Raw genomic sequence first — 27,260 nt, 5'->3', positions numbered from 1 at the left:
CTGTCTTCTTATAAACCTGCACTTATTCCATAGTAGAAATACATATTAAAACATTGGACTCCTCTCCCACAATTTACAGTACTAAACAGATAGTGGGAGAGGCCTCACTTCATTTGTTTACAAAACTGCAATGTTGTTGTCACGTGTTTATGACAGACAGTAATTGTTTAGCACTATTTCAATAAGACTTTTACAATATGTTTGACTCCAATGCTAAAGAGACTTTTAATAAATGATTGATAGCCTTCTATCAACCTTAAAATCTTACAAAACACCAAACTTTTCATGCAAAGAAACTAGTAAATACTTTGAAACAAACAATAATGGATAGCACTGTTATGACAATCAGAAATAATACAGAAATGACAGAGATTTTATTTATTCTTTCTCTCAAACTACTTTCTCCTTGACCACCACTATTTCATACATCCAAAATGCATTCTTTTTAAAGACCTCTTGCCCTCTAACTGTCCATAAACTCACTCCCATTGACCAAATTCCCTTATAACTATCACATGACAGTAAGCAATAGTTTTTGTAACTCCTTTCCTTTAATCATGACTTGTTTGTTTTCTCTTAGCCACTTTCTTGGCTTAAGACTTTGGCAACATTTATTATTTTATATAAATGGCTTTATGACACCTAAGTGAGCTAAAGACTACACCTTTATCCTTAATTTCCTCTAGGGTGCCATATTTGGCTTACATTGTCAATGTTGAAAATTTTACAACATATTGAACTTTTTCCATTACATTGTGTTTCTAGCAATTCCTATGCAACCTATAAACATTCCTAGGAAATTTTGGGATTTCAAATGACTCATTACATCATATTGATTGACTCTTGACACCTCACTTATGCCATTTTCCCCATTCTTGGCAATACATTACAATTTGACAACTTTATGAAGTTCCTTACATTTTGATGGCTTCAATACCCATAATCCTTCATCAAATGACTTGACATGTCTTCATTAGGCATTGATTGCCCTTATACCTTCATGATCTCCTTCATGACTCCTGGTGTACCCTATATGTTCATGTGTCCATTGGGTGCCCCTGCACCAAACTCCTTGACTTCAAATGTTTTCCAGTCCCTGGGAAACTGTGTACCTGCAAAATAAACATTAGGAAAAACATTTTCATGTGCTTGAAAAGCTCTCAACTTCATCCCTGCTGCATGCTTTTCTTCTTGACACTCCATGCCTCCTAAGTTCCTTGAACTCCATGCTTTTGTACCCTTGCATAATGTTGTTGTGTGACCCTTCTTTTCCATCTGCCTAGTAGCCTCTCTAAACTTCAAAACTCCTACCTTATTCATGTACCTTCTCCTTGTCTTTTTAGGTGTAGTACTTATCAACCAAATAAGTAGAATCAAGAAGCAATAACAAGCTCCTTCTAGAACATGACTCTTGCCAATCGTTGCCATCTTTCCCACACTGGGAATCTCCATCATACTCTCATATGCCTACAACAAAATTAGAAAAAATTTCATTTTTGAGCGAAGCTTCATTTTGTTCTGTGTAGAAAAGATTTCCCATATCTAGTGTTTAAAGCAATGTATACATCTAAAATAAGGATACATGCTTAGACATGATACCAACTTTTAATATCTAGGCAACACTGCTGCTACCATTTGAAGCATATCAATGAAAATTTGAAAACATGGAATTGCCATTGATACAAAAAAAATGGATTATTGCTTTTCTATTGATCATTGCAGCTATTAATATATTCCATTAAAAGAAACAAGTTGTATCATCATCTTTGATTCTTTGTTTCTAATGTTTTACTTTGGTTGGCAATATTTTACTTATCATCTTAGCTCTCACTTTCAGTTTATTGGGATAGATCAAATGTGTCCAAACCATATCAACTATAAATTTTGTATCAAGAAAAGTTGGAAATAGAAGAACTGAAATGGAAGACAAAGCAGTAAGAGGAATGTTGTAGATGTTATTGACATGGTCATTATTATTAGCAAAATCATCAAACAGAGAATTCTCCCAAGAAAAGAGAAAATGTGATAGATATATGAAACAAAACATGCATCTCCTGTATACAACTTGAATCGACAAATATTTAAACCAATATTTTGCCTCTGTAAGATGAAGTAAATGAAAATAATGTTCGAATTTGAAAGAGTAGTGATTAAGACATATTGAATATAATTGAGCAATTAATGAGAGCCATATGTGACTATTTTTAATAGAAGGAAATTCTCTGAAGCTTTTTTCAGGGACTTAAATACTCAAGAAGCTACTGAGGATTGTTTCACATAGTAAGCTCACAAAATAAGAAAAATTCATCCATTTACAGTGAAGTATTAATTATTGGACAAGATGATCTACTCTTGCTTCATTTTGGTAGCTTTGATGGATGCTACACCATAATTAATTTCTTGCATGTAATTACAGATTTCAAATTAAAGAAAACTATCTTATAGTTACCAAAACCTAAATTCGCTAGGAAACTTATTAAGACGCTTCTTCGAAGAGAATGGGTTCATTTTCTATTCCTTGAGTCCTTTTTCTATGCTATCTTTCTTTTTCAAAATGTACATTCAACTTTAACGTTGCTTTTGAAAAGTAGAAATTGTCTTTTGAGTTGCCAAAAATGGAAGTTGGCTAGGAAACTCATAAAATTTACTTTTTGGAAGTGAATGGATTCATTTACTACTCCTTGAGTCCTTTCTATGCTGTTTTTTCTTTTGCAAAGAGTACATTTAGTATAACACTACAGCATAATTGATTTCTTGCATATACTTACATATTTCAAAGTAAAGTAGAAATTAGCTTTTGAGTTTCCAAAAAAGCAAATTGACTAGACAACTCATTAGAGATACTAATTATTTTTTTCTCAAAGTAAAGTGTGTACTTATACTCTTACCATTTCTTTAACTTTACTTATTCAATTGTTTATAGGAAATTTGGGTAACTACAACTTTGGCTGAAGAACTTGTGGATGCACTTAAATATCATCATGAATAAGTCTTCTAGAAAGGTATGGCATCCAAGATTGCACTAATTTTTATGCCAATTGTTGTCATAGCCTTGCACAAGAAAATGTTTTTAAAACATTGATATGTAAGGTAATTGTGTTTTATAGTGGCTATTAAATGAGTTTGTAGAAGGCATAATGAATCGATATTTTCCAATTTTTGTTTTAGAAATGACTAAATGAAATAGATGAGTAGAGACTTTGATTTTATTAACATATTCTGATTTTCTAGATTGCTTAGTGTGCATATTACTATATGGCATATGGATAGTAAATTGTGTATGTATGATTCTGGAAATGTTTCACAATTGTTTGAAAGAGTCACTAATATGTATCTTTGTGGGAAGACTCTACAGCCCTCAACTAAGTTGGCAATTCCTGAGGCACTCTTCTTTACTAATCCTAACAAAATTTGATCCTAACAAAAATTACACTTATTGTTGCTTCATATTCAGAGATTATTTCACTATTCTTCCTTTCATTTTGAGAAAGGGTGGTGGAAACAATGAATAGATTAGCCAACAACTCAATGACTTGTTCTATAATTGGACCTCTGAATTGTGCATTATCATTCTTCAATTATTTAGATATTGGAACCTTTACTAGTATCTTCCAGTATATGATCATTAAGTGGACCAAACTTTTGGTTAACTTGTTTGAAGGTAGTTTGCCATGATTTAATTTCTTTGTTATTACCTCATGGAATTTTTTATTATTCACCTGTTTCCAATTCTAGACCTTTAATTAGCTTATTAATAACCTCTGTTATTTAGAAAATGAAACCTTAACTAGTATCCACCAGTCTATGATCTTAAGGTGGACCATACCATTAGTTAATTAGTTTGAAAGTAGTTTTTTATAATCTAATTTCTTTGTTATTACGTCCTGGAATTTGTTAATTATTCACCTTTAACCCATCATACTCTCTTACCTGTATGTAATTAGATGATCAATCTTAATTGCTCTGCCAAGTCTTTTGAAAGCTTTGTAGTAAGTTGGTCATACTTTGCCCAAACTACTGAAGCATTTTTAGAAGCATTGTGATGTTCCTTAAATATCATCTCAATGTCCTTCCTCAATTTTCTGTTATCTTCCTCATTCCAAGAAGAGTCACTAATGGTTGACACATTATTTGGGTAAAGAGTTTTATGTTGATATTGTCTTTCAATTGACACAAAACTTCCAAGTTGATCCCTTGCTTGATTTTCATGATCTAAAGCCATGTTAACATTCACATTTTTTGTTGAAAATGATGATTCATTTCCAATAACTATATAATGCTCTATCTTTGATTTATTCTTGATGCTTTTAAGACTCTTCTCTAAGACAAGGAACAACCATGCAGATAGGCATTCTATAGACAGAAGCGGGAACATCTTGCCAGGTATGAAGGTCCTATAAGGCTATATAGTACTATTCTTCTCTATTCAAAAGTGTCAATTTGTAACGTTGATGTGGGTTTCCTATATTTTTAGGCACTGTGGTTGATTCCAAAATTTTCCATCCCATGTAATTTGACTTTTATCTCTGTAGTCATACTAGGATACAGGTATAATATATATTTCTTAAATCAACTTGTCATGCTTTCTTTGCCATGTATTATAACAAAAACTAATCTGGTTTTTATCATTTATAGGGGGCCAGTAGACCAGCACATTATCATGTGCTTTGGCATCATTTGCAAGGAGCCATGGGGACAATTCAAAGCAATATGCTTCTCCAAGTAAAAATAAAGAAGCCAATAAAAGAGATGAAGCTTCCTTCCAAGGGGCCAAAACACCTTCCACTCCACATGAATCACACAACTTCTCAACATAAGGTCTTCCACATACCAGTCAAATGAAATTGATCTCTCTGACCTTGTTGATATGGACTATGGTAAAGTGTATGATATGTAAGTGTGTGATGGAATAGAGAAAATCTAGAGCACCACTATAACTTATAATATAGTGGGATGGTGATAGTAGTTAGTTGGAGGTCAGTTTTGACATTCCATCTATCCCTTTTTGGGTACATGATGATAATTTTATTTGGTGGTTGTTGTTGAGAAACATAATAGTTCTATTCACATTATATATCAAGTAAATAAATGGCTTGACATTACTTAAACTTTTCATGCTATCCATTTCTTTATATAATCAAAAGGCTTGAAATGTGGCAAAATGTTCACCATTAAATGGGGACAATCCCTATGGAAATTAACTAAACTTAGTTGAATTGTGCACTAATAAGTCGTGTTATGTGTACCTCATGTGTTCAAAATATGAAAATAAGTCTTTTAATCATATGTTTTTATCTTTTGGTGGGCCTTGTCAGCCATGGACTGCCTTCATACAATGTACATGATTTATCTCAATCATATAACTAATTATATATTCTTCATATTAGTTATTGTCAGTGTTTTCCAGGCATTCTATAAAATAGTTCACATGCCTTGCGTATGATATGAGATTTTGCATGCATCTTGCACTCTCTCTCATCCGGCTGATGATGGATTACGCAAAGTGATATGAAACCATGATGCTAAAAAACACACAATCAAATCCAAAATGAACTTGCAATACAAATGGATTGTGGAAATCTGATATTGGTAATTTTGCATGCATGTCTACTAGGACAATCACAACTTAAAAATATATTTGTCCTAGTAGACATGCATGCAAAATTAACAATATCAAATTTCCACAATCCATTTGTAGTGCAAGTTCATTTTGGATTTGATTGTGTGTGTTTTTTAGAATCATGGTTTCAGATCACTCTACGTAATCCATCATCAGTCGGATGAGAGAGTGTAGGATGCATGCAAAATGTCATATCATATGCAAGGCATGTGAACTATTTTATAGAATGCTTGAAAAAAAATTACACCTAGCTATTGGTCGAAATTTCCACCTTCATTGGTCAAAATTTCCACCAACACTTAATTTTTTTCCACCTTTGTTGGTGGAAATTTCCACCTTCATTGGTCAAAATTTCTACCAACATTTGATTTTTTCCTACCTTTGTTGGTCAAAATTTTCACCTTCATTGGTCAAAATTTCCACCAACGTTTGAATTTGTTTCTACCTTTGTTGGTCGAAATTTCCACCTTCATTGGTCAAAATCTCCACCAACACCTAAATTTTTTTCTACATTTGTTGGTCAAAATTTCCACCTTCATTGGTCAAAATTTCGACCAACACCTGAATTTTTTCTACCTTTTTTGGTCAAAATTTCCACCTTCATTGGTCAAAATTTCGACCAACGTCTGATTGAACTTGTCTAATGCCTCTGGAAGGTTTCTGACTAATGGATTGATCAAGATTTTGACCAACCAGCAAGTTGGTCAAAATTTTGACTAGAAAAATATCGACCAATGGGTTGGTCAAATTTGGTCAAAAGTTGGTCAAAAATTGGGTCAAAAATTTGACCAATAAAGGTTGAAAAATGAACCCAAATGTACTAGTGTACATATAATGTGGTATTTCATATAACCATTGGAATGTGTGTTCTAATATTTGGATTTAATTTGATTATGCTTATTTGCAAATATTTTTGCATCATAACTAACTTGTTAGGGAAGAAGTTGGAGGATGGTCAAGAACATTCAAGGAGTGTTAAAGCCTAGTCATGGTGGAAGAATCATAATGGTACTAGGAGACATGACTGCTACAAAGGACTCATTATTCTAAAAATATAGGGATGAAGTGTTGCTATATTCCCTTTGTGTTTGCTATTGAGTTGAATTGGTTACCCAAACTTTATTTCTTATACCACGTGTTATTATATTTCCTTCTTCTCTAGCGGATTTGTAGCCAATTTGTTTTCTTTCCTATTTTAGAATAAGTGTCGATCCTCTATTTATAGGGATTAGATTGATAGTTTTGGTGTTAGAGAAAAGTTTATCGAAAAACATTTTTTACTCCTGTAGTGAGTTATTTTATAGTTCTTATGTATTGTTCTTATGTAAGGAGTTTTGGAATATAATGAAGTAATTCTTGGTTTACATTATGTGTTAGTAGATTAGCAGAAGCCAGCCAAGGGAGCCCACTTGGGAGGTGGATTAAATTAGAATAGTGTAGATTTACTTCCAGCATTTCCACTATTTTAGTTAGAGGTTATAAGTTACTTCCTACAGCATCATACTTTATGAATGTTCCTGCAACATCTACAAGAGCAATTATAGTGGATGGTCTGAGTTGAAATATAAGTTAGTGTATAGTTGTATTTCTAGCATTAATTTCAATAAAGAGTTAAGTGTGTTACTTTCCTATAGCACTAGTGTAGGTTCTTTGTATGCATTTTACTTTCCTATAGCATAGGCATAATGACTCCTTAAGAAACCTAGTGCACATACTGTGCCAAACATTTCAAGTACACTTCCCTTGGTTGACAAATTAAATGTACCTCATAGTGGGAGAAGTAATCCTTAGATTGAATAAACTATTCCTAAGTAAGGCTTTGGGCATGATTATCATATACCTATTGTGAGGCGGACCATTTTTGGCATCATTGTCGAGGATGATGTCAAGCTAGGAACATCTTTTTGGGTCATAATTTTTTTAGTTAGGTTTTTAGAGATTTGTAGTCCTAAAAGTTTCTTCAAAGTTGTGAAGAATTCAATTGCATGCATCAAAGAGGAAGAGAATGAGATGAATATAGTAGATTTCTTCCATGAGAGCTTGTTAATTTGAACGACAAAATTGAATAAGTTGAGTTTCCTTTTGAGGATGCAAGCCCTGATTTTCCTGCAGGATCTTCCTCTAGAGTAGAATCTTTGTATATAAGCAGTCTTTAGCCTTTTGCTGAAATCTTGGCTAGCTTTCTTGATAATTCTAGTCCAAATCCACCTATTGTTAACAATCTTTTAGTCAATGCCCCTTTTTAGCAGCAACCTCATAATCAAATGCCTCCAGTAATGGCATACCCTACTTTTCCATTTCCTCTTCCGAGCCTCATAACTAACGCTAATCTCAAAAATATACCCACAAATGCTCTTCCAAAGTTTTATAGCCTTGCAACTAAGGATCTTGATACTTACTTGTTTGAGTTCAACATACTCTATCACAAGTTTGACTATAACACTGATGCCCACAAGCACAAGTTGCTTCCAACAACATTGAAAGAATCAACCTTACAATGGTTCATGGGCTTAGGAGCCAATGCAATAGGTACCTAGGATGAAATGAAAACTCTATTTTTGGAAAAATGAAAATATTACTAAAAGGGGAGTGATCCAAGAGGAAATGACATTTTTAGAATATCACAAAAGGAGGATGAAACATTGGAAGACTATGTTTCACGTTTTTTGTACACAATGCAGAAAAACCCCGAGCATGTACTAGCAGAGGATTCATAGAAATTAGTCTTCTTGAGAGGGGTAAATGATAATAGTCTGAAAGTACTAGACCTGATGGTTGGTGGTGATGTATACCAATCTTCTTGGGATGACCTTAAGAAAATTTGTCTTAACTACTCAAAGTCAACTATGAAGAAAGGTAGAAGATATCGGTCTAGAACCACTAAAGGGATCATTCAAGGTATTTCAAAGCTTGAGATATCTAATCTACTCTCAAATTTCAAGTAGGACATCATGAATGATGTCGCTACACATCTCGACACAATGGCTACAAAGAAGAAGTATGCAAAAGTTGAATCAAGATTGGCAGAGTATTGTCCTCACTATTGCAAATAGAAGTAAGAATGTGCATGTAAGATAGTAGCCAACCTAGAGAATCAACATTTTCTAACTAAGTACATGAAGATAGATGGGGATAATGATCAAGCGTTCTTCATTGCTCAACATTGACCATAGGCTTCACACAAGGTATTCCTCAAGATCCTTTACAATTTTAAAATCGTTACAATAATCAGTGGCAAAACTAAAGCTATCAGAATCTTTTTTAGTACTCCCAACCTTCCTGGCAAAACCAGCAAAACAACTAGTGGCCTAATCAGCAAAATAACTAGTGGAAAAATTAGCAGAATCTATGGCAATCACCACAAGGAAATTCGAAGCAAAATAACCAATGGAGGGGACCTCCACAATGGCCTAACCAAAATCTTGGTAACCCACAATCACCACCTCCAGTCCAACAACCTACAATGATGCCACTTCCTTCAGAAAATAATACTAATCCTAAGTCAACCCAATTGCCTTCTCAATCTCAACCAAATCCAAACAACAACCAACAACAAAAGCAAATGTATACTACTGATACTTGGTAGTGCCCTACATACTCACTAGAGATATTTGACATCTATTTAATATTGGGTACAACCTTTCCTACACTAGAATACCCTATTATCACAGAAGTTGCAGACACTCCTGTAGTACCCCTTCTAGAAGCCACATTTCCAAATACCAACCTACCAACTAATGTACCCAGCAAGACTATTGACCATACCACCATAAATTCTCCCTTCCCACATAGGCTAAATAAAGAGAAATCCATATCCCAAGAGGAAGAGACATTTGATATTATTGAATAGCTAAAAAACATGCACATCCAAATTCCTCTATTCCAATCTATCAAAGATGTCCCTCTTTATGGAAAGGCTATTAAGGAAGCATGCCTTAAGAAGTTGAGGTAGAAGAAGAAAGATCCTCAAATAGTCCATGTTTTCAGGCAATTAGTAGATATCATGTTAGGAAAAATAGGGATACCAAAGTATTCATATCCTGGTAGTCCAGTAGTTACTCTGATCATAAATGGATAGGCTATGAAAATGCTATAGTTGATCTAGGGGTAGCAATAAATGTGACGAGTAAAGATACAATGTATAGGTTATGTATGGAAGGCTTAAGAACAACACCCACGGTGTTGCAGCTTGTAGATAATTCAACTGTCACTCTAGATGGTCTCATAGAAGATGTGATAGTGACTTTAAATTCATGGGAATACCCTGCTGATTTTCTTATCTTATCACCCAAAGTAAAACTTGTTGGCTATCTTGTCATATTAGGGAGACCCTGTTTGGCAACTATCAATGCTAAAATTAGTTGTAGATTAGGTAGTATGACAATTTCAAATGGTCAAACCATAAGCAAGCTAGAGATATGTCCACTTGCCCAACCCCAACCAAACTTGGGAGAACCTATTTGGCTAGATTTAGGAGATGAAGAGGAAGAACTGAATTATGTAGCTCAACTCATGATGTTGCATAGGCAATCTTTTCTAAAAATGTAGGAAGAAGATGATGTAGTTTAGAGAATTCTTACCAATGAGTGTATAGTGGCCAGAGATATTATTGAAAGTTCTATCTTAAAGCTATGTACCTATGAAGACTGTGTCTACCCAGCAAGCCCTAGAATAATTGTCCAATAACTACCAAGTGAAGTAACTACAAGTCCAGTACTAGAAGTATCAATGATAGAATTAAAAACTACTGTGGAACTTTCTCCTAGTCATAATCTTCATGTAAACAACAAGTTGTCCCTATCACAATTGGAATTGTTAACCAAGCTCCTCAATTAGCGTGAAAAATCCTTTGCTTTGGATTATAATGATATGGTAGGATTGAGACCTAAAATTTAGGATTGAGACCTAAAATTTGCACCCATAAGATATACATCAATGATGGAAGCTTGCCACTCTATTAGCCTTAGAGGAGAATATATCCAGCATTGCATGAAATAGTCAAGACTGGGTTACAGAAGTTGTTGGATGTTAGATTCATCTATCCAATCTCTGATAGAAAATGGGTATCACCATTAGTTATTGTACCTAAGAAAGGAGGAAAGTGGAAGATATGTGTAGACTATAGAGAATTAAATAATGCCACAAAGAAAGATCACTTTCCATTACCCTTTATTGATCAGGTTTTGGATACTTTAGTTGGAAAGAAATACTTTTCATTTCTGGATGGATACAATGGATATAATCAGATAAGTATTGCTCCAGAAGATCAAGAAAAGACCACATTTACATGTCCTTGGGGTATCTATGCCTATTCTATATCACCATTTGGCTTATGCAATGCACCTACTACTTTCTAGAGAGCTATAATCAGCATCTTTTCCGACATATCACATGATTGCATGGAGATATACGTGGATGACTTCACTAAATTTGGTGTCACATTTGAGGAATCTTTGGAAAACTTGGAGAAAGTAATAATCCAACATGAAGATCACAACCTATCTCTCAATAGTGAGAAATATTTTCTAATGATGCAAGAAGGTGTGGTATTGAGACATTTTATCTCTCAAGCTGAAATCCAGGTAGACCCTGTGAAAGTAGAGGTAATTCTCACACTCTCTACTTCCACAAAGCAAAAAGATTTCAGATCTTTCCTAGGACATGCTAGCTATTATAGGAGGTTTATCAAAACAATTAGTTAGATAGCTAGCCCTCTTTATACTTTGCTTACCAAAGAGGTTGAATTTTCCTAGACAAAGGAACATGATGACTCCTTTCAACGGCTCAAGTCACTGTTGACAACTGCACCCATACTTAAGGGTCTTGATTGAACTTTTCCCTTTCAAGTACATACAAATGCTTCTAACTATACCATAGGTGCAGTCCTAGGACAAAAATCTCAACATCTTGAAAGTGCAATCTACTATATTAGTAAGAGCCTTCATGGACCAGAGTTGAACTATATAGTGATTGAAAAAGAACTGTTAGCAATAGTTTATGCTCTGAACAAATTATGGCATTATGTAACTGCTTATCCCATATTTGTTCATACTGACCATGCAAAACTCAAGTATCTCATGAATAAACCTACCACTACAGGAAAGTTAGCAAGATGGCTACTTCTTTTGTAGGAATTTGATATCACAATCATTACAAACCTAGAAAAGAAAATGCAATAGCTAATTATCTATCCAAAATCCACCATGATGAAGAAGATACTACTTTGATAGATCATACATTTCCAAATGAGCATTTATTTCATATTTTTTTCCAAACCCCATGGTATGTAGATATATCTAAGTACATTGAGTTAATAAAATGCCAACACATTTCTCTTACAAAGATAAGAGGCTATTTGTAGAGAAAAATTTTCATTTCTCTTGGATTGATAACATGTTATTTTACACTAGAACTGATCAAGTTATGAGGAGATGTGTGCGAGAAGATGAGAGATATGACATTCTACATACATGTCATAGTGAACCATGTGCGGGGCACTTTGCAGCAAAAAGAACAATGTTGAAAATTTCAACAGTTTGTTAATATTGGCCTACACTTTGTAAGGATACAACCAATTATACACAAAAGTGTGATAAATGTAAGAGGATGGTCCAACCAACAAAAATAGATGAAATGTCTCTCAATCCACAAATGGTGTTAACACCATTTGACAAATGGGGCATGGACTTCATTGGTCCAATAGATCATCCATCCAATGGGAAATCATATATCCTTGTATGCATTGATTACCTGACAAGACAGGTCAAAGTCAAAGCCACGAAGCATGTTTGTGACCATAAAGTTGTCAAATTTATGTATGAAGAAATGTTTACTTGATATGGCATACCTAGAGAACTTGTTACTGACCAGGGTGCTCAATTCACTTCTAATCTGATTATAAAACTCATGAAGGAATATAATATCAGACACTGGAAATCAAACCCCTATCACCCTCAAACTAATGGACAAGAAGAAGTTACAAATCGGGAGATAGAAGCCATCTTGACAAAGACAATTCATTTGCACCATGGAGATTAGAGCAAAAAACTACCAGAAGTTGTCTGGGCATACCGAACAACATGGAAGACTACCACAGGGTTCACACCATTCATATTGTTGTATGGAAAAATAGTAATGCTACCCATTGAGTTTGAACACAAAACTTTAAGAAAAACACTGAAGTTAAACATTGATCTTCTTGCAGCATAGAGAGAGCACTTATTGCATCTTAATTCTTTGGATGAAATGCACAAGTCTACCATGGAATGCACAGAAATCATACAGAAGCAAATAAAATAATGGCACAACTCCCACATTAAGAGTAAGCAATTTTAAATTGGCGACTAGACATTACTTTATGATTCCAGATTTAAAGACATACTAGGCAAGTTGTAGACACGATGGTTGGGTCCCTATGAAATAAATCATGCATTTGAAAATGGAGTTGTCTAGTTAACCATAATTGATCTAGTACACTTCAAGTTATTAGTCAATGGACATCAGCTAAAGTTGTATAAATAGCCCCAAACAAAAGAAGACTTCTTGCAACAATTTCAATAGCCACTTTCAAATGCACAACAGGTAACACTTCCTGCAACAGAAGGTGATGACCTTCTACCTGTAGCTCTTCAAGAAGAATTCATTTGAGCATATGCCCATAATAAAAAATTTATATCTACATAAAATTCAAATTCTCCATTCACTTTCTAATTTCTTCTTTTTCAACTCATCTCATTTCTTTCTCTACCACCCACCCATCTTCCACATCATCATTTTACAATGCTTTCAATAAAATGATGAGTTCACTGGCGTATGTTGTCACTACTGACCTTTGACTCTCTCCACCTTTATCTGGCATGTGCAATGATCAAATTGGTAGGTATAAGCTTTTCAAATTTTATTCATTTTTAGTGCATAGATTTTGTTGGTTATATCTATTACTATATTAAATATATTGTTGCAGCATTATGCCATTTTTGTACCTCGTACCAAGTATGAAAAGTGAGGGCACTTGTCCATGTTTTGTAGGGGTTAGGGAAGGTTACTAATTCCCAATGGCATTTCTATTTATTCATTAAAGATCATCAAATTTGTACTCTCTCTTTGTTTGATTAAAATCCAATTGCCATAAAGGCAAGTGTCAAGTGTCATACCTTTATTCCCGAATAATTCCTCATTGTTAGACTAAGATGTGACCCAAATTTAATTTTGAAATGATTCTCACATATCTATGATTTATTCCCATTAAAACCACATTATTATTGCTCATGACATATTGTTCATGACAGAAATTCACAAAAAAGAATGTGAAAAAGGTCTATGGTTTTCAAAAAAAAAATCTAAAATTCACAAGGGAAGAAGGTAATTGTTGCAAACAAAGCAAAGGTTGAAATTATTAAGCACAAATGGGAGGACAGTTACAGCGACGTGAACTAGTGGAACATAGTGTTTTACTTTCTGATGTAGAAGTAGTAAGAAGATTTAATGCATGTGGTTGGCTAGGATATTTCTTGAAACTAACAAACTTTTTTGAAGAAGCAACTACTAAATTTATACATACATTTGAGGAAGGTAAAGCAACAGTATGGGGATTAATAGTTGGTTCCATAAAGGAATGAATAGCAAAAGTAACTGAGCTACTAGTAGTAGGAGAACATTACCCCAATGCACATGATGCCATGATGTTAGATCAGCCAAGGCCCATTTTTTCATACCAAGTGACCCTCCATTGGATATAACTAAGCAGGGTTACAAAAGAATGTCTCTTCCACCACCGTACAATGAGTTAGCCATGCATATTATCAGGTATTTTACCTATGAAGGAAGATTTTCTAATTTGTATGCACATCATTTTAAGTTACTCAGTTATGTAAGACATAATTTTCTAGTGAATGGCCCCAATTTCTTGTACAATATGTTATGCATTAGTGCTAAGGAAACCTAGAAAGGGAAGGACAATTCTGTTACTCACCATGCCCTAATCAAATTTCTTATAGAAATATCTCTTAGGGATGTCTCTCCCATGTCGTGGGCAGAATTTATCTAGCATAAAACCTTGCAACCTCAAACTACCCCTAATGAAAAGCCCAGCAAAGATAATGCAGTCCCCATTGACACAACTATTGAGAAAAGCACCCAAGGTGCAGAAACCAAAAATGTGCAAGAAAATGTGCCTTTACCTGCTCAAATGAGCAATTTACCTACTTCTACCCAAGAAAAGAGAAAACAAAAGTTACATGAAAATTTGTGGGCTCCAATAGTAGAAAAATAAAACCCTATAGTCTCAAAGCAAAAGAAAACAAAGTCGGTTCTTGCAGTAGTTACTCCTGTAGTAGAGACACCAAAAAGGGTTAGTAGGAAAAAGGTTGTGGTGCCCAAAGAAACCCCTGTGCAAAGAAGACCTAGAATGAGAGGCAAAATTTGTAAAGTGTCCATAGAAATCCAGTCCACTTCACCCAAACAATCTAATGAAGAATCCCCAGTACAAGTTGTCCTAGATGATTCCCCCAATCAACCTGAAATTCTAGACATTCCTCAAAACCTTGATGAGGAATGTAAGGTTGAGATGAATGAAAGCCAAAATAATGCCCTAGCAAGTCAACAAGATACCCCAGGCCATAAAGATGAAAAAGCTCCAATAACACACTAGTTAGCCTACTCAAAAACTTCCCTAGTTCCCTATAAGAAAACATGGTTTACAAGCTTCTTGGAATGGTCATGGAGGGAACAAAGGAAGAAAAATAACTAGGAAGAGGAAAGTGGCTCAATTACCTTACAAATGCTTCTTTTCTAATTATATAATAAGCATGTGTTAACAACTCTATGGGAAGAAGAGAAAAAGGAAATTAAGAAGGTCATAAAATCCCAAGGTGAAGAAATTGCAGAATTAAAAGAGCAATTGGTGAGACGAACAAAAAAGATGGATGATGCTCTTAAATTGGTTGACCAAATAATTAGTTGCAGGCCACCACCTAGGATCTATGCCATTTGTTTAAAAGAGCATTTCCTTTTATTCCAGTTGATGATGACCCTCAAAGATATAAATACAGAATTCAAGTTAGCTCAAGAATTCTATGGTTTGTACCAAACTCTTCCATCGTGGAAGCACAATTTACTCTATAAATTGTATATACAGAATTTCATTATTCCTATAGAAACTCAATGGAACCCTTTACTTTACATAGGGGATATACACCTTAGGGCTCTAATTTCTTGGATGCACAATGAGGCTAATTATGATAGACAACTAAACAATTACAAAGATGAGGAGAGAATAGAACCCCTTCCATTAAGAGCAGAGAGTAATAAACTAGAAAAAATCCTTAGGGATTGGTTCAAGATAACCTATGGAGATGTTCACAAGGAGATAAGAAATAAAATCTTTGAGGCCAAAACAAAGGTATATGCAGAATATGATAACATGACCTACTTTTTCTTTCAAAGAGCCATGGCTGGTGTTAAAAGCAGGTGGGGTAGATTACCTAAGGGAGTCAGAAGATCAGAGTCACAATATCCTATCAACCTAGAGGCATCCCTTCACCGAGCTCCAAAATACATACAACTAGGAAGGAAGACTAGACTAGAACTTTGATGTCCATTAATAATGCAACCACCTATGCTCCTTTGGCCCCTATATGACATCAACTCTAAACAACTTGACAGGTTGCAGGAGGATCATAGACGAGAAGTCTAGGAAAGAACAAGAGGATTTTACTACACTTGCAGGAGTAATAGATGAGAGAGGACTAAGGTTTGAGACTTTTGATCAATGGCCAGAAGATGCAATGCTTGAGGACAAGCATTAAACTTACCAAGGGGCAGAAGATGAGGCTAATTACTACCTCTATTTTATGTTAATTTTAATACTGTCAAGACATTTGTGAACTTATGCTTAGTTGAACTTATGATAAAGTCCAGATAGAACCGTTAACCCATGGGTAGATAGTTATGTCATATTTTGCCAATATTATACATATAATGCAATATTTCACATAACCATCAGAATGTGTGTTCTAATATTTGGATTTAATTTGATTATGCTTATTTGCAAATATTTCTACATCATAACTATCTTGTTAGGGAAGAAGCTGGAGGATGGTCGGCAGCATTCAAGGAGGAGTGTTAATGCCCAATCGCGGTGGAAGAATCATAATGGTACCAGGAGACACAACTGCTAAAATGGAGCTATTATTCTAGGAATGCAGGGATGAAGTGTTTCTATATTCCCTCTACATTTACTATTGTGTTGAATTGGTTACCCAAACTTTATTGCTTAAATCATGAGCTATTATATTTCCTTCTTCTTCTCTGGTAGATTTGTAGTTAGTTTGTTTTCTTTCCTATTTTAAAACAAGTTTCGATCCTCTATTTATAGGGATTGGATCAATAGTTTTGGTGTTAGAGAAAAGTTTATGAAAAAACATTGTTGACTCTTGTAGTGAGTTGTTTTACAGTTTTTAGGTATTGTTCTTATGTAAGGAATTTTGGAATATAATGAAGTAATTCTTGGTTTACATTCTGTGTTAGTAGATTAGTAGAAGCCAACCAAGGGGACTCACTTGGGAGGTGGATTAAATTAGAATAGTGTAGATTTACTTCCAGCATTTCCAGTACTTTTGGTAGAGGCTATAAGTTACTTCCTACAGCATCATACTTTGTAAATATTCCTACAACATCTGCAAGAGTAGTTATAGTGGATGGTTTGAGTTGAAATATAAGCTAGTGTATAGTTGTATTTCTAGAATTCATTTTAGTAAAGAGTTAAGTGTGTTACTTTCTTGCAGCACTAGTGTAGGTTCTGTGTATGCATTTTACTTTCCTACAACATAGGCATAATGACTCCTTAAGAAACCTAGTGCACATATTGTGTTGACCATCAATTACATGTCCCTGAGTTGACAAATTAAATGCACCTCGTGGTGGGAGAAGTAATCCTTAGATTGAATAAACTATTCCTAAGTAAGGCTTTGGGCATGATTATCATATACCTATTGTGAGGTGGACCAAGTGGCAAGGGTAGTGGATCCAATTTCACATTTGCAATTTGTGGATGACACATTTTTAACTGATGAAGCTTCGGAGCAGGAAGCCAAATTGATGAAAAAGACTTTGGAAATCTATGGAAAAGTTTCAAGACAAAAGATAAATTGGGCAAACTCTGAAATTTTCTTTTTTAACACTCCTCATAATAGGAGAATAGCTATTGGGAGAATTATGAATATTAAGCAGGGATGTCTTTAAAGCAAGTATTTGGGGATCCCTTTATTTTAAGGGAAAAATAAAAGTGAAGTATGGAAGGGTTTGGTAGAAAAATGTTTTAGGAGGATGGATGGATGGAAGGGTAAATGGTTGTCTTCTATAGGAAGAATTATGATGCTAAAATCAGTGGTCTCAGTGGTGCCTATTTTCTCTATGATGTGTTTAAAAATCCGGAAAAAGGTAGTTAATTTAGTGGAAAAGAAAATGAGGAAATTCTTTTGGAGTGGTGCGGGGGAAGAGAAAAAATTTCCTTTACTTAAATAGGAAAAATTTTGCAAACCTAAGTTTGGAGGTGTTGGTATTAGAGATTGGAACACAATGAACATTCCCCTAGGGGTAAAGTTGGTTTAGCAGATGGAAAATGATTAAGATCAATTGTGGATTAGGATCCTCAAGGAAAAATATTTACAATCTAATGAGAATATAAGGATTTTAACAATTCAAAATTCGATTAGAGGTTCAGCAATTTGGAACTTTATTCTTTCATGCAGGCATGTAATAACAAACCATATTTCATGGGTCATAGGTAATGGTTGTAGACACCTAAATTTAATTACATTGCTTTGGTAATCCTATTTAGTTATCTCTAAAGGCATCATTAATTAAATTCCTATTTAATTAATCCTTTGCCATCCCCTAGCTGATTAATTTAATTAATCATCTATAGTCCTAATTGATAAATCAAATAACCTATTATTTATCAATTAAATCCTATTCTTCTATCTAAATCCAAAATCTCCATTTATTAAATAAACCTATTTGATAAATAAAACCCTCAAATCTAATAACCCTTAACTTATTCCTAAACCCTCTTTTTAGCCTAATCCACCCCATCCATCCATACTAACTAAGCTTAGTCACTAACTCACCCACCCTCATGAATGCCATCCACTTGCAAATCTCTAACATCCCTAATATAATCCTAAACCCAAGCCTAATCCACCCCCTAATGTTGTCACATTCCCTAAGCAAGCTTAAGACTTTCTTAAGCCAAGGAAAGTCAACAATCTCAACTCCCTCCAAAATATCCCAACCACCCAACAATGAATGCTCTTACAAAAGCCATAAAGACTCTTACAAGCTCTTACAAGCCATAATGAAGAGTCTTTATGAAGATATTATCCTTTGAGCCTCCTTTGTTGACTCATCCTTCCCCTTTCCTCCATCCACTCACCTTGTGACATGTGTCACTCCCTGATTGGTGCTAAACAAGCACAATCCATGTGCTCTCTTTTGAGTGCATCCTAGCCCTCCTTAAGCTTTCATCTTTCCTTCCATCTTAGCCCTCCATCCCTCAAGCCCTTAGCCTATAAATTGAATCCCCTCCCAAGCCATTTCAATAACAATCCATCAAGTAAAGTTATAATGCCATTTTGAAGCCAAAATCCATACTTTTGCATGCATCCACACCAAAAATCCCAAAAATCTCCATTGAAGCTAGTTTGAAGCTTGAGCATACATCCCAAATCCTATCAAATAGACTCATCCCTAAATCAAGTGACTATCCTCATTGGGAGAGCCATTCCATGGTTCATATTCTCATTTGAGGGTTTCACTTTGTCTCTCATATATGTTATGTCTTTTATGCTAGTTAATGCTTTTGTTTTGAATAAATTAATATTACTTGCTAACATATTTCTCATATACATTTTGGCATGCCCGGTGGGACCCCACTATGGGTCATTTAATCATCCATTTTCATCTATATGTTGTTTTTTCTAACCATCTAATGTTTGTTGTTGTTTGAGTGTGTTGTAGGGTGTTTTGCTTATTTTTGCAGGTTAAAGAACGCACTTAGGAAGAAGAAATACCATCTAAAAATTTGAAAATAGCAAAAAATTAAAAAAAAATTGGAAGAAATTCGCATTTTTCAACTTTTTTTGCGCAGTGTCGTCTCCGCAGTTTGGCATCTGCACCTGCAAATTGTCATCTTCGCCGGCTACTTTGTTGTCTGCGCAACCAAATCGACGTCTCTGCAGTTTGGCGTCTTCGCCTGGTTTTCTGTTATCGGCGCCACCACTAGACTGTCATCTGCACATCCTCAACTGTCGTCTCCTCAGATCCGCATCTCCGCCAGCTACTCTGTCGTCTCCACAACCTATTCTATTGTCTCTGTTGCCGCCAACCCAAATCCGCGTCTGCGCAAATCAGCGTCTCTGCTTGCCACCTATTTTCTGCGCCGCAAATCTGACCTGTCGTCTTCGCTCTGTCGTCTCTGAATACTAGCATCTCCGCGTTTCAGCATCTCCATTGTCTGGCGTCTCCGCTTGATAGACTGTCGTCTCTGCCTGTTTATGTTGCATTTCTGTTTTAAAATCTTTATTTTTGCACTTTGTAGAAAAAAAAAAAAGGTATAAATCAAAATTTGACTTTTAGTGGTTCCGTAGGATTTAGACCATTTTAAGCATTTTTACGGATAGGAAAAATAGCAAAAAAAGTTGATTTTATTTTTTCCATAATTAAGCTTCAAATTTTGAGATTTTTGGGATTACTAATCAACTTGACTTTATTTTGTAGCTATTGCAGGTTGGAGCATCCTACTAACCTAATCATGTTTTTTGCAATTTTTTTTAGAATGAACTTGCATGTTTAAACACATCTTTCATTGAATGAATGTTGCTCAAACACACTCTTGAATGCAATGGATTAAAATCAACCTTTTATTGGAATGCATGCTTAAAACAACAAATCCAATCTTGAATGCCAAGGATCAATTAACCATTGCAATATCTCACACTTCCAATTTGGGCTTAAAACACTCTAACACAATCTTGAATGCCTAACAATCAATGAACATTGCATGGTTTTGACGCATCTCAATGACGCTCGCATTTCTTACGTTGACGAATTCTTGATTTCCATTATGTTGACGACGCTGTCAAGTTGGAATGAACATTGTATGCCATAATCACGAGTGTCTTCAATCATAGCTTACAAAATCTAAATCATCAATTGGAAAAGAACTCTACTTTTTAGCCCAAGGTCATCTGAATCTTCTCTCCCCTTGTCGCCTTTGCAGGCCATCTTGGGTGCATAAGACTAGGATCCAAAACCTTTTTTTCTCTTTTTAGGAGGCCTGCTTGGGGATTTCATCACCCCTTGGGACGACCTCAACTCCAGCGTTCCGGCGGAGTATAAGAATCAGGAGGTGAATCGAAAGACACCTCTCTTGGGATCAAGATTTTGTCACTCAGGATAAGCCTCAAGGAACTTTATACCCTTGAGAAGTGAAAGAGGAGAAGTGGGTTACCGCTCCTCTCGGCTGTGTGACATCTTTTTTATTTCATCTACGGATATGGGCCTCACGTACCTTGCGTGTATCGAGGACTCCCTAGTTAAACCAAATTTTATCCTTGTAAAAAGCTTTCGAGGATGTTGGTATGTTTGATGTGCTTGCTCCAAAATTTTATCTGCTTGTTTGTTCATAGCTTTTGAATGAATGTTTGCCAACTTTGGTCAAAATCCTAGAAAAGCATAAATCTCCCAGCTCAAGGCATACTTAGCGTAGTCACTGCCTCATCAAAAGATCATCCAAGCTCCCTTAGTTCGTTGCTTTAGAACAATCTCAAATCCAAAGTCCATCCAAATCATCCCCCCCAGCCAGCTAGCAACCCAATCCAAAATCACACCCAAGCCTTTAGAGAATTGTTGTCACTCTGCCAGAATTTGCTATCCAATCAAATCTTACCAATCAACCAATCTCACCAAGGTTATCCCTCGGACAGAGCATTGTCTAGGGTAACCCAGCTTTGTTACTTGTATCCCTCATCACCTTGAGCTAAAGGTTGGGATCCACAAGTGGTCAATCTCGTGTCATGCCCATAGGATCATTAGTCTATCCTTAAGTTGACACAATCTCCACCAATCCTACGCATAGGAAAGCAAAACTCTCACCTTTTGACAGCATACCCTTGAAAGTCTTCCATCCACACGAAAGCCAAAAATCCCCAGCCAATCCTCCTTAGGTCTGTCATACAGCTTTGACTCTCCCTAGGAAATCTTTCATCAGCCAATCCAAAATCTGAGCTTAATCCAAATCCGACCATGAGCTTCCGCGTTCATCCATATGCAAGACCCCATCCCCATCAAACTCATTGTCAAAGCATGAAGTACCAATCCTATCATGAATATTGATGAAGATCTTGTTGACTATGAAGGGTATCTTGAGAGCCTTAGAAACATTCCACCAACCATTCCCCAAAATCCAAGAGTTATTCCAAACTATCTAGTCATGTCATCTGATATCCCAGCTTCTTCTCCATCACCCAATCAACCAAGCTTCCAATCTTCCACCCCCATCACATTAGCTATTCCTGTCAATTCACCTCCACCTCCGACACACAAGTCTCCAAGGAATCTCCCAGAGGAAATACAAGAAAAGCAGCCTCCAGCAGTCGATAAGCCATATCATCTAATCCAACCATGTGAAGTAGTCAGTGATGAAGCTTCCCCATCCATAATGTCATCTCCATCTCCCTAACTATCATCCCCATACCATCCATCAAATTGCTTAAAATCCTTCCACTTCCCACAAGCATCAAAATCCCACCACCTGTCAAATCCCTTCAAATCCTATCACCTCCAAGCATTTCCCAAATCTCCCATAATGACTCTTATGCATCCATCTTCTACTCACCCATCTCCACTACTGAATCTCCCATCTATCCATCTGTTGCCTTTGAAGAATCCATCCCTTCACCTCCTATCGCACCATCCGTCCCAATCCAATCCTATCAAGATCTTTCCCAAAAGCATGTTGACATCTCCCAAAGCATAAACGAAGATATCATCGTATCATGTCTTCCATCCATTGTGCAGTCATCATCCCCTCCATCTCCAAAACCTCAAGCCATACCTCCTCTACTGAAGGATATCTTTTCATCCCATCAGCTAAATCAAGATCCTATCCTACCATCTCCTCCCCTCCATGCTTCCATCTTACCACCTATCCAAGCTATTCCACCATCTATAATCTACCCTCTTGGTTCACTTACATTCATCCATGGTGGCCTTCTCTCAGCAGAAGAATTAAGAACAGTATCTCCCAATTGTAGTACATCTGATAAAGCACTTCCACCACTTTCTGCAAACAAAAAGTATCCTCAACTAGTTCAAATGCTCAATCGATGGCATTATCAAGGTCAAGGTTTAGGACCACAAGAGCAAGGAATTAGAAAGCCTATTATTGCACAAAAAAATCTAGGATTTCATGGTCTTGGATCTGTATCCAAAGGCTCACCATCTAAAGGTGTTGGTACACCACACCCCCAAACCAAGCCTATCTCCAAGCCCACCATCCCAGCCTCCCATCACTCTTTCAAGAAATCTTATGTCATCCCCCCTCCACCATCTTTGCAACCCAAAACAACCTATCATATCCCCCCTTCATCTGCTAAATCCATTTTGGGTCCCTATGTCCCAAAAATATACCATGCTCCATCCTCCTATCAGCCATCATTCAAATCCTATTCCCTCCATTCCTATGCAAGATCAACAAAGGCACATATCAGGGCACATCATCCATCATCATCCCCCTACACGCTCTTCCATATCCTCTCCATCTCACAAAGCTTCTCCTAACCATCCTCCCAAAGCTTACCACAGCAATGTAAATGCCAACTTCAAAATGCATAAAGCTAAAAATCCACATCCTAGGCAATCATATGTCTATTCTAAAAGACATACTCCAAAAAGGAAAAATCCAATCAAAGAATGCAAAACAATGCAAAAGCCTATGAAAAGAAAATCCAAAACCATGTGGATCCCAAAGAAAAAAGTTGAAACCCAATGCATAATGGCATCCACCATTGCTAATCCCTCATCTAGTGCTTTGTGTCCCTCATCTCCTAACTCCATCTTGGGTGCCTATATCCCCAAGCGCGCTTCCACAAATCCACCATCAAGCCCACATCTACCATCTATCCCCCATATGCTCTTTTCACACCTATCCCAACATGTGCCAATGTTGATCCTGCAAGCATCCCCATCTCATGCTCCTTTCCGACCTTTTCACCCCTCCATCTCCTACCATCAATCCCATCTAATCCAATCTATTGCATAAATCACACGTCTAGTGTACCAAAAGCTAGCAACAAAATTGAACATTCCAATAGCTAGTGAAAAATCCCAAGGAAAAAGCCAAAAATAGCTGAAAAAAGCCAAAATCATTCCAGCTAAGTCCAAAGTCAAAAAGTCAAAAAAGTAAAGAAAAATAAAGCGTCCACTGGTGAAAACTTGGCAATTCAAGCACCTTGGACAAGTACCATGATGAAAACTTGGCAAACAAGCGTCATGCGTAATCTTGCCATCCCTAGCTTAGCGTATCATCCTCATGCTTTTGGTCACATCTTGTCATCCAGCTCCATCTCCCAATCTATCCACCTATCCTCCACCCTCCATCTTCCATCTCACACCATCCACTTATCTCCTGCAGCTTCAACCAACCATCCCAGCTATCATCCATCTCCCTAGCCCCTTCAGCTTTTTCCATCCTAGCTTCAATCCTATCGCATCCATCATAAGACCTCCTTTCGCATGTTATCTTCTGATTGGAGGCACTATATTTCTTGGAGATCTTGTCTTGTCCATCCTCCCTTGTCATTGGTATCTAGCTCTAGGCTATCCTCATGCAAACCCAATGTCATCTCTTTATATCCATCATAATCCTAGCTATCTACCATCCTATCCAGCCATCTCATCCTGCTCCTCTAGCTATCCTTGGTCACATATCTATCATCATCATTGGATGCATCCTACCAAATCCATATCTTTCGTTATCACCTCATCCTTAGCTTCTGCCTCTTGCACAGCATCGCACCATCCCGCTATCTTATCATCCTGAGCTTTTGCCTGCTTGTAACTATCTTGGTCAGCTTCAGCTTGTAAATATCTTGGTTCATCAGCTTGTACATCCTCTTTAGCTTAGTACCATTGTATCTATCCAGCATTCGTGTCAGTTTGTCCTTGATCAGCATCTTGCACACATCGCACAACCCTTGGTTAGCTATTCCAATGCATCCTTTAGCTAGATCTCCTGTCACCAAAGTGTTATCCTTCTTAGTTCAGCTTACCAGACGCATCACTCATCCTGATCCACCAGCTTAGGTGCTCTCCGATAGGTCCTTGCAGGATATAGCTTTCCTAATGTCTAATCTTGGTTCGTTAGTACCTCGTCCTAACCATCTCGTTGGCAAATGGCTCTCTTTTGAATTTTCACTTTCTTTTGATTTGGAATATTCCCTTTTGGGTCTTGAAGTATCTTTTCCAAGCAATCTCATTGTTCCCTCCTCAAGGTTGCCAAGATCTTCCATATCATGGTATGCTGCGAATGGGGCAATTAGAGCATAAGGTCTTGATCAAGTCTTTCATTTGTTTTTGTTTTCTGCTTGTGGGTTACCCAGTGTCGGTTCCGCACTGCATCCTCTGGGATTCATGTGTGATGTTGGGGCAATCCTTGTGTGTTTGTTTTGAGTCAGTTCGTCAATCCTCTGGACAGTTGGTGAAAAGGCCTTGATGTTCTTGGTAACCTTGGCAATTAACCAATAGTCCTATAGCAAATCTAGTGCTCAACTACATGGTGGTACTTCTCTTTGAAGTATCCCCCCGCTCAAAAAGCTTCAATAGATTCCCTTCATCTCCATTATCCCCCATCCGTATCCAGCATCCATCTCTCCTACCCCAACTTGTGCAACCGTATCTCTTTGAATCAATCATCACTCTTAGCTTTAGGGATCCACAATCCTAGTCTTAGGGATCCACCAATCAAATCAATCCACCAAGCCTCATCTTTCGAGATCCACAATCCTAGTCCTAGGGATCTCCGAAAACCCATCTTCTGCCAATCTAACTCTTTGAAATCCTGTTGCATTAGCTTTTTAATCCCCTAATCCATCTCTCCATCCTGGATTCCTTTTATAGTGCTCTGCTCCTTCATCCTCCCCCCAATCCCAAGAGTCTTAAGCTTGTTTCCTCTTATGCCCTTGATTTCCCTTTATCATCCTCCCATAGTGAGAGTTTGAGCTAATTCAGCCCCTTCTCTTTGCCAACATGTGTCTTAGCTCATCTCAATTTCTTGTACTTTTCAAGAAGTCGTCGAGCCTCATTTCTCTCCCTGCCGCCTTCTTGAGGGGGCATCATCTAAGTCTAGTCTCTCCTCTTCTTATCCGAGACTGGGGCAACCTTGTTGTTGAAACATCTTTTTCGTGTCGTCTTCATTCAAACTTCTTTGAAATAGTGTTGTCTCAACACTATGTCAAAGAGGGGCAAAATGTAGACACCTAAATTTGATTACATTGCTTTGGTAATCCTATTTAGTTATCTCTAAAGACATCATTAATTAAATTTCTATTTAATTAATCCTTTGCCATCCCCTAGCTGATTAATTTAATTAATCATCTATAGTCCTAATTGATAAATCAAATAACATATTATTTATCAATTAAATCCTATTCTTCTATCTAAATCCAAAATCCTCATTTATTAAATAAACCTATTTGATAAATAAAACCCTCAAATCTAATAACCCTTAACTTATTCCTAAACCCTCTTTTTAGCCTAATCCACCCCATCCACCCATACTAACTAAGCTTAGTCACTAATTCACCCACCCTCATGAATGCCATCCACTTGCAAATCTCTAACATCCCTAATCTAATCCTAAACCCAAGCCTAATCCACCCCCTAATGTTATCACATTCCCTAAGCAAGCTTAAGACTTTCTTAAGCCAAGGAAAGTCAACAATCTCAACTCCCTCCAAAATATCCCAACCACCCAACAATGAATGCTCTTACAAAAGCCATAAAGACTCTTACAAGCTCTTACAAGCCATAATGAAGAGTCTTTATGAAGATATTATCCTTTGAGCCTCCTTTGTTGACTCATCCTTCCCCTTTCCTCCATCCACTCACCTTGTGACATGTGTCACTCCCTGATTGGTGTTAAACAAGCACAATCCATGTGCTCCATTTTGAGTGCATCCTAGCCCTCCTTAAGCTTTCATCTTTCCTTCCATCTTAGCCCTCCATCCTTCAAGTCCTTAGCCTATAAATTGAATCCCCTCCCAAGCCATTTCAATCACAATCCATCAAGTAAATTTATAATGCCATTTTGAAGCCAAATCTATACTTTTGCATACATCCACACCAAAAATTCCAAAAATCTCCATTGAAGCTAGTTTGAAGCTTGAGCATACATTCCAAATCCTATCAAATAGACTCATCCCTAAATCAAGTGACTATCCTCATTGGGAGAGCCATTCCATGACTCATATTCTCATTTGAGGGTTTCACTTTGTCTCTCATATATGTTATGTCTTTTATGCTAGTTAATGCTTTGTTCTCTTGATAGATTAGTATTACTTGCTAACATATTTCTCATATACAA

General features: G+C 36.5%; 1 protein-coding gene across 3 annotated transcripts in view; it reads right to left on the bottom strand.

Moving 5' to 3' along the window:
• Positions 1–352: 352 nt before the first annotated feature.
• LOC149564049 (F-box/LRR-repeat protein At1g67190-like) overlaps positions 353–27,260 on the bottom strand; it is a 37,219-nt gene continuing 10,311 nt past the window's right edge. For all 3 annotated transcript variants that reach the window (XR_016364153.1, XR_016364150.1, XR_016364151.1), the window contains one exon: positions 353–1,467. The gene's annotated coding sequence lies outside the window, so the exon portion shown is untranslated. The remainder of the gene's footprint in view (positions 1,468–27,260) is intronic.

This window comes from Cupressus sempervirens, chromosome 4, assembly GCF_028749045.1.
Source record: "Cupressus sempervirens isolate cs-2001-9-10 chromosome 4, ASM2874904v1, whole genome shotgun sequence".
NCBI lineage: Eukaryota > Viridiplantae > Streptophyta > Pinopsida > Cupressales > Cupressaceae > Cupressus > Cupressus sempervirens.
Note: the sequence above shows the minus strand (reverse complement) of the source record. Positions and strands in the feature narration are given on the sequence as shown.